This window comes from Montipora capricornis, chromosome 9 (assembly GCF_036669925.1).
Source record: "Montipora capricornis isolate CH-2021 chromosome 9, ASM3666992v2, whole genome shotgun sequence".
NCBI classification, from domain to species: domain Eukaryota; kingdom Metazoa; phylum Cnidaria; class Anthozoa; order Scleractinia; family Acroporidae; genus Montipora; species Montipora capricornis.
The window spans coordinates 10275146-10281676 of NC_090891.1; the positions used below are offsets into that span (position 1 = coordinate 10275146).

At 40.0% G+C, this 6531-nt stretch overlaps 1 pseudogene; it reads left to right on the forward strand.

Moving 5' to 3' along the window:
* Positions 1–739: 739 nt before the first annotated feature.
* LOC138017263 (uncharacterized) lies at positions 740–2589 on the forward strand (annotated as a pseudogene).
* Positions 2590–6531: the final 3942 nt, after the last annotated feature.

Here is a 6531-nt window from a genome sequence, read left to right on the forward strand (position 1 = left end):
TCTTAGGGTTCAACAAAGTGCACTTCCAGAATCTGAAGTCCGCTGTGATTGGTCTACGTAAATTCCGGCTCGTTTCAGCAGACGCTCGTGGGGGAAACACTGAGTGAAAACGATCGGTTCGCAACACAAAAAAAATTAAATCTAATTTTAGATTGAGTAAATGCTTGTGTACTAAACTAGAAACAACAAATGCATTCGCTTTGAGGACTCTACTGAATATTCCGAAATCAACTTCCCACGAACTTCCAGAATCCGAAGTCCGCTGTGATTGGTCTACGTAAATTCTGGCTCGTTTCAGCAGACGCTTGTGGGGGAGGAACGCGTGACGAAGCCCTAAGAGTGTCTGAGTGGGAGGCTACATAATGCAAGAAATACATTTCGTTTCCGTCCGCCTTGGGGTCGGAGGTGGACAAAACCTTACTCACCCCCGTCAATCCTGTCAAAATAGGAGTGTAAAACTATCGCGTCCCACACCAAATCGAAGTGACTAGTTTCTCTGTTGCACATATATTTCCATATCCGCTTGCCACGCCATCTCACTATGTGTTATATGTCTGATCTGGTCAAACGTACGAACTTTCGAGGTTTGTTTACATCAAAAGTTACGTGATACTACACGTGCAAGCTGACGCGCGCTCAGAGCGTAAATTTACGTATCGTTTCTGTTACGAAACAGAAAGATTCAAAGGTGGACCGCCATACATGTTACACCCCTGGTAGTTCGAAACTTCAGCTCACTAGAACCGAAACTGAATTACAACTTCAAATCACCTTCAAATATCGTCTTCACCGAATGTTGATCAAAGAACTTCAGCTCTTTGGGGCCGCGTGGAGCTGTACTTCTGCTCTTCAAGTTATTACTGACAATATCAGCTCAGCTGAATTTCATTACAAATTTGACTAATTTAACAACTACATCTTTTAAACTTGCAATTTACAAATTGCAGGGATCTTTTTGGATATAGAGGTCGAAATGACTGGCGGTACATTGACGGAGTTTTTCAGCCATTTAGTTTTCAGTTTTACTCAAGGAGTAATAGAGAAATACAACCCCGACGAACCTGAATTCACAATAGAGGCTTTTGGTTACAATACTCTTGGAAGCACCGGTCGAGAATGGTATTATTATCCAATCGATGAACTTATTTACCAACAATACAGCGACAGGGAAGACATAATCTCTGCCTTTTCGACGTCTAGACACCTCAAAGTTGAAGTTATTGATGCGGTGACCCCGGAGGAAAACGAAATACAGAAAAATAAGGAAGAAGAAAAGACTGCCATGGCTTGGAAGCAACTAAGACCATCCGGTCTTTGCACTGTTTGTAAATCAATGTTTATTGCAGGTTTAATTACACTTTTGGTCGCTTCTATAGTGGGAGCAGTGTATATGCTGACCATTTACGTCTCGTTTAAAACAGTGCATAATCGCCAGTTTCGCCCAATGAACACATGGTCATTAAGAATGCAATGGATGCGATCCGTGTCAGATATAATTGGTTGCGGTTTTCTCTATTTCTTTTGGTCCTTTTTTATATTTCTCATTCTTTTTCGCCCTTATCAGTTAATTGGAGTGAAAAGGAAACTGTGTTTTGCGTGCGTGTTTACTTATGCCTTGGATACATCTTATCGAGTTGCATTACAAGCCCTCGGGATATCCCATTCTAACATCTCTCGTCTACAAAAGATTCCTCTGAATGGTATTTTCCTCAGCAATCAGCTTCTCCAGATTTACCTCTTAGCAAATCATTTCTGCACTCGTTCACTTAGACAAAAGCTAATATTTGTCATTCGTATGGTAACACCAGGTTGTTTGTGCTTTTTGATGTTTTTTATGGTAGCTTCATTGATTTATCCGGTGTACAATAAACAGGATGCTGGGGGGAAGCTGTTAATCGCAGTATTTGCTCCTCTTTCTGGGCTTCTCTTGAAAGTAACCTCGCGAATATGTGCTCAACGTTTCTATGACATCATTTACCCTGGATTTTCCTTCGTGCTATTGTCGCCGTTGTACTTTGTTTCAGCTCTTATCTTTCGAATTTTACAAGCGGATCTTGGCAATTTAAGATCGATCGTTATTATTGGAATCATCCATGGAGCTGCAGAAGTCATAGAACGAAGTACAATGGTTGTGATTGATCATTTGTGCCATGCGCTTTGCAAGAGGAAATTATTGTCATGGGGAAGGTTCCGAACTCCTAGCCGGAGAGACTAATGGCTGATATCGCCATTATGGGTATGTTGTCTGAATCAACTGCCATTGTGGCTGTTAACGGGTTTTTGATCTTGTATGATCTTGTCTTTACACAAAACGAAGCCCTTCTGGAGTTGTTTCGGTGTTTTGGCATCCGTACCTCTATTTCCCTACTGATTGAATGGTTTTTCACCGGCCTGTCTCTAGCGATTGTGACACGATATCAGAATATGGCTGTGATGAGTGTTTGGCAAATGCGTTGGAAAAGACACGTTTTAGTGGCAGTAGTCAACGTAGTGCCAATGGCCCTGTGGACTGGTACTAACCTTTTGAACATTGTGCACGAGCGTTTTCATGACACATCAGTGGTTGGCTGCGAGTGGCGCTCTATTTAGGAAACTGCTGACCATGTCAAGCATCCAAGGTAGATATCACAAGAAAAATCATATAAATTGCTGGATACTTCTATGCATTGGGTTGGCGATACTCGTAAATGCAGTGAATTAACAAGTTTTTTAAACTTCTCGTGCCCCGTCGAAGCAGGGGAAGAAAACCGAGTGCTTGATTTAGTTTCCCCATCTATTACAACACCCGATATTTCCTTGTCCCGATTAAATTTATTTTCTTTTTTTCTTTTTTTACGAATTTTCCCTTGTTTTAGTTTTTTGCCGATGTCGCTGCCGGAAAATTGTTATTTACCTTTCGTTTTTTTACTGCTGTCACGCACGCGGAATGCGTGATTGATTAGTGGGTGGAGTTTTTATAACCTTTCGAAGTGATTGAAAAGCGAAATTAAAATAGTTTAAAACCCAAGCCGTGAGTACTTTGTCGGTTGTGGACCAATTCCTACACACTTTTTGATTTATTCACTGTTTTTTTGCATATTTGATTTTCTTTTCTTGTGTAGATGCTAACCTAGTGAAACATACGTCAGCATGCGTACTTTTTAGTACCCCATCAGTGCAAACAAAACAGAGATTTGACTGAAACCTTTATTAGAAGAATACAAGAATGTTTGTCCTCCTTCTATTTCCGTCGAAAAGATAGAAAGTCAGTGGGAAAAAGCCAACACAATATAGTTTCGACCTTTTATCTGCACTATTTTAGTTTCTGCCTTTTGTTCTGTGATCTCTTTGTCGTGGTGTGTTTAACTGTATTTGTCGTTTTATTGTATCAAGACGCTTTTTTAAAGCTTTTACTCGGAATACCAAGTGGTGCATTTTTGGACGAGGTAGTTTTTGTGACTACTGCGCATGGCGCTTAGTCACTTTTGCCATTGTGTTAGTTTTTTCCGAAAATGAGTATGTAACAATAGAATACACTTCGGAGCCAATCCGCATACTAAGAGTACCAAAGTTCAGACTCTGCAAACAGTACGATGGATTGCCGATAGTTCGCGAGGATGAACGGAATGTTCGGGTGCCCCGTGCTCGCAGATGATCTGTGAAGAATACGGTTCTGAGGTTAGGTTTTAATTCTTACAACAGTTACTTCTCGTCGCTTTCGTATTTTGTTTCTAACCGACCAATTGACCAATTGAGCCCGTTTACGCGTTTAGTAAAGCCACCGTTTTCGAGATACAAAGCTTTGCAGTAGCACGTAATTGTCAAACTATAGATGGTTCATAGTTAGATCATCAAATTAGCAAGGTCTTCTGAATAGGCCATTTCCGAGTTCATGTCTGCCTCCTCTTCAAAGCGAGTACAAGTGCGAAGTTTTTGTGATGGTAATTAGTTATACTTTACATATGAATGAAACCTAATTTTCATAACAAAAACTTCGCACTTAGACTCGCCTCGAGGAGAAGGTAGGCATGAACTCGGAAATGGACTATTGCATGTCATCTATAGGAGGTTGAAGATACTCGAAAAATAAATCTTTTTCCAAGTTTCCAGTTCCATGACGTCTTTCGTTTCGAAAATACAGTATTTCGAATTTCCTAATTGTCACCTTATGTAGCTTGTCATGGTGACACCATGATACCAAGCTACATTGGAACCCCCTTAATACGGTCATCAACGGGCCGAAAAAAAATGGCTGTATTACCGGGGGTAGGGTGAAATTCATGACTAAAGGGCCTTAATGACAAATATCGCATTTGCACTTCCAGAAAAACTTTTCTCCTTAACAAACAACAAGGATGTACGTAACAGTAATTGTATAAAATACTTGAAACTTCGCACAGTAGGTAAAACGCTTAAAATTGTTAAGTGTACTGTACGTTCTTAGCCTAAAATCAAAACAAGAACAGGCCCAGCTTACCATGCTTCTAAAAAAACGGAAGCTGCCGTAATTACCTAACCGAAAGACTTAAGTATCAGTCGTGTTTTTGATGAAAGCTCAAAGACAATCCTTCGCGATTTGCCTTACTGGATTTTACAGTAGTGTCATGTTTGTAATGAAAACAAGGAGGAGTGTTGCTGACAGTACTTTGTGAAGTAAATCGGCTGTTCGATTACAGCGGTAACTAACGAAAGTCAATGAAAATAACATGTCACAGGCGTTTGGCGCGAGTGGCCGACTTAACGGGGTGAAATTATAGAGGACTCTACTGTTTGGGATTTAACATTGTGGCCGTTGGCCGTATTAACGGGTGACCGCATTAACGAGGATTTTCTATAAGAGAATGTATGGCCGTCAGGCGGGCTTCCGCTGTATTTGAGTGAAAAAAATACCTATCCCTATGAATCTAAGCAGTTTGCGCCTTTCAAGTACATTAGGAGATGTGTTCATACATTTTATCTCATGAGCGAAAAGTAAGCGATTTCAAGGCAAAGTAAAGTCCACTTTGATCCACCTACACAAGTAAAAGTTGTGTGATTTCAACACTTCGACAAAGAGCTCAGAAACGATGTACCGCACAGATCTGAGAATTGGAGGTGGTGTCTAAATTTGTTTCCCGCAACATTCCAAGTTATTGGCCTTTTTCATCGAACGTTTCGAATTTATTTTTTTGTTGCGTGACAGTGAAAATGATCTATCGGACGTAAATTTTTCAATGGTCGAAAAACTATCGATATGAAAGACGTGGTAAATCAATTCCCACAATTCAGCCACCCCTATTCACATGACAGAATATTCTACTTCTTTTCCCCTTGTACATCTCTGGAGTAGTCACATGCGCCTCTCGAGCGCCTATGTTTTAATTTGCCAAGTACGAAACAAAACAAGTAAATGTTTCTGCAGCCAGTTGCTCATTCATAACAACGCAGATAATGTACCGGTGAAAATCGCTTAATGTTTACAATTGCAAATAAATTCAACAGGTGACATAGCTATAGGGGTAGTATGTCTTGGAACTGGTTGTTTGAATGGAAATTACGTGGGCGTTATGTCTATCTTTGCAGGATCTAGTATGTAGCGTGACATCAGATAAACTGGTTTCAATTGTAATTAATTTGGGTAAGTGAAAAACGGTATTCATCCGCGAAGGTTCCAAATTAAGAGTGTTGTGAATAACGCGGCCGGTGACCTCCAGCTCTAGGTAACTAACATGAAGATCAAGAAACCAACAATAACGAGATGCTTCCGTGAAGCATACACTGGGTTGCCTGTGGTACGTATGACAGAAAATCAGAAGGCACTGAATTGTGTGGTATTGAACTACAGCATTCCAGTCTCTGAAGAATAACAGATAAAATAGAAGCGAGAAACATTGGCTTCTGGGCTGACATGTTGATAATTTTCAAGTTCCCTCACAACTTCTTTTCACCACAAGTTTAAGCGTGCCCTCTGAGCATCTGACAGCTTTGTAATACCAAAGTTCACTGAAGTAAAGTCCTGTCCGGAGGGGTTAGTTTCTGGATGGGAGACCAAAACAATAAACCCCTCACAAAACAAAAGCATCGGACCGAAAATACTTTTAACGCTAACAAATGCGAACTCAGCAAGGTATAGATTTTGTTAGCTTGCTTTATGCAAAACAAGAACATCAATTATTCCATTATGAAGTAGGTTCTAGAGGAAATTTTGAGAGTGGAAATCAAGGTTACGCGGCAGAAGGAAAATACAAACTCGCGATTTAATTCAGTTAACACACCAGAAAGACGCTATAAGCCTCATTTTGACAAGAAAATGCTTTCCTATTGCCATAAAAGCTATCCAGTTGAGCTCGCATATCATAAAACATGATGAATTCATAAAGGCCACATTTTCCAGCGAACAATTTTTTGAAACAAACAACATATTTGGGCTTACTGTATTTTGCAAAACGAAATGAAACGAAATGAAATGAAACATGTACTGAAATGAACATATCAAGTATCACAACAGTCAGATTCCTGTGTGCCATAACCTAATCAAGGAATAAAACAGCAAATATGCAAATTCAAAAATCT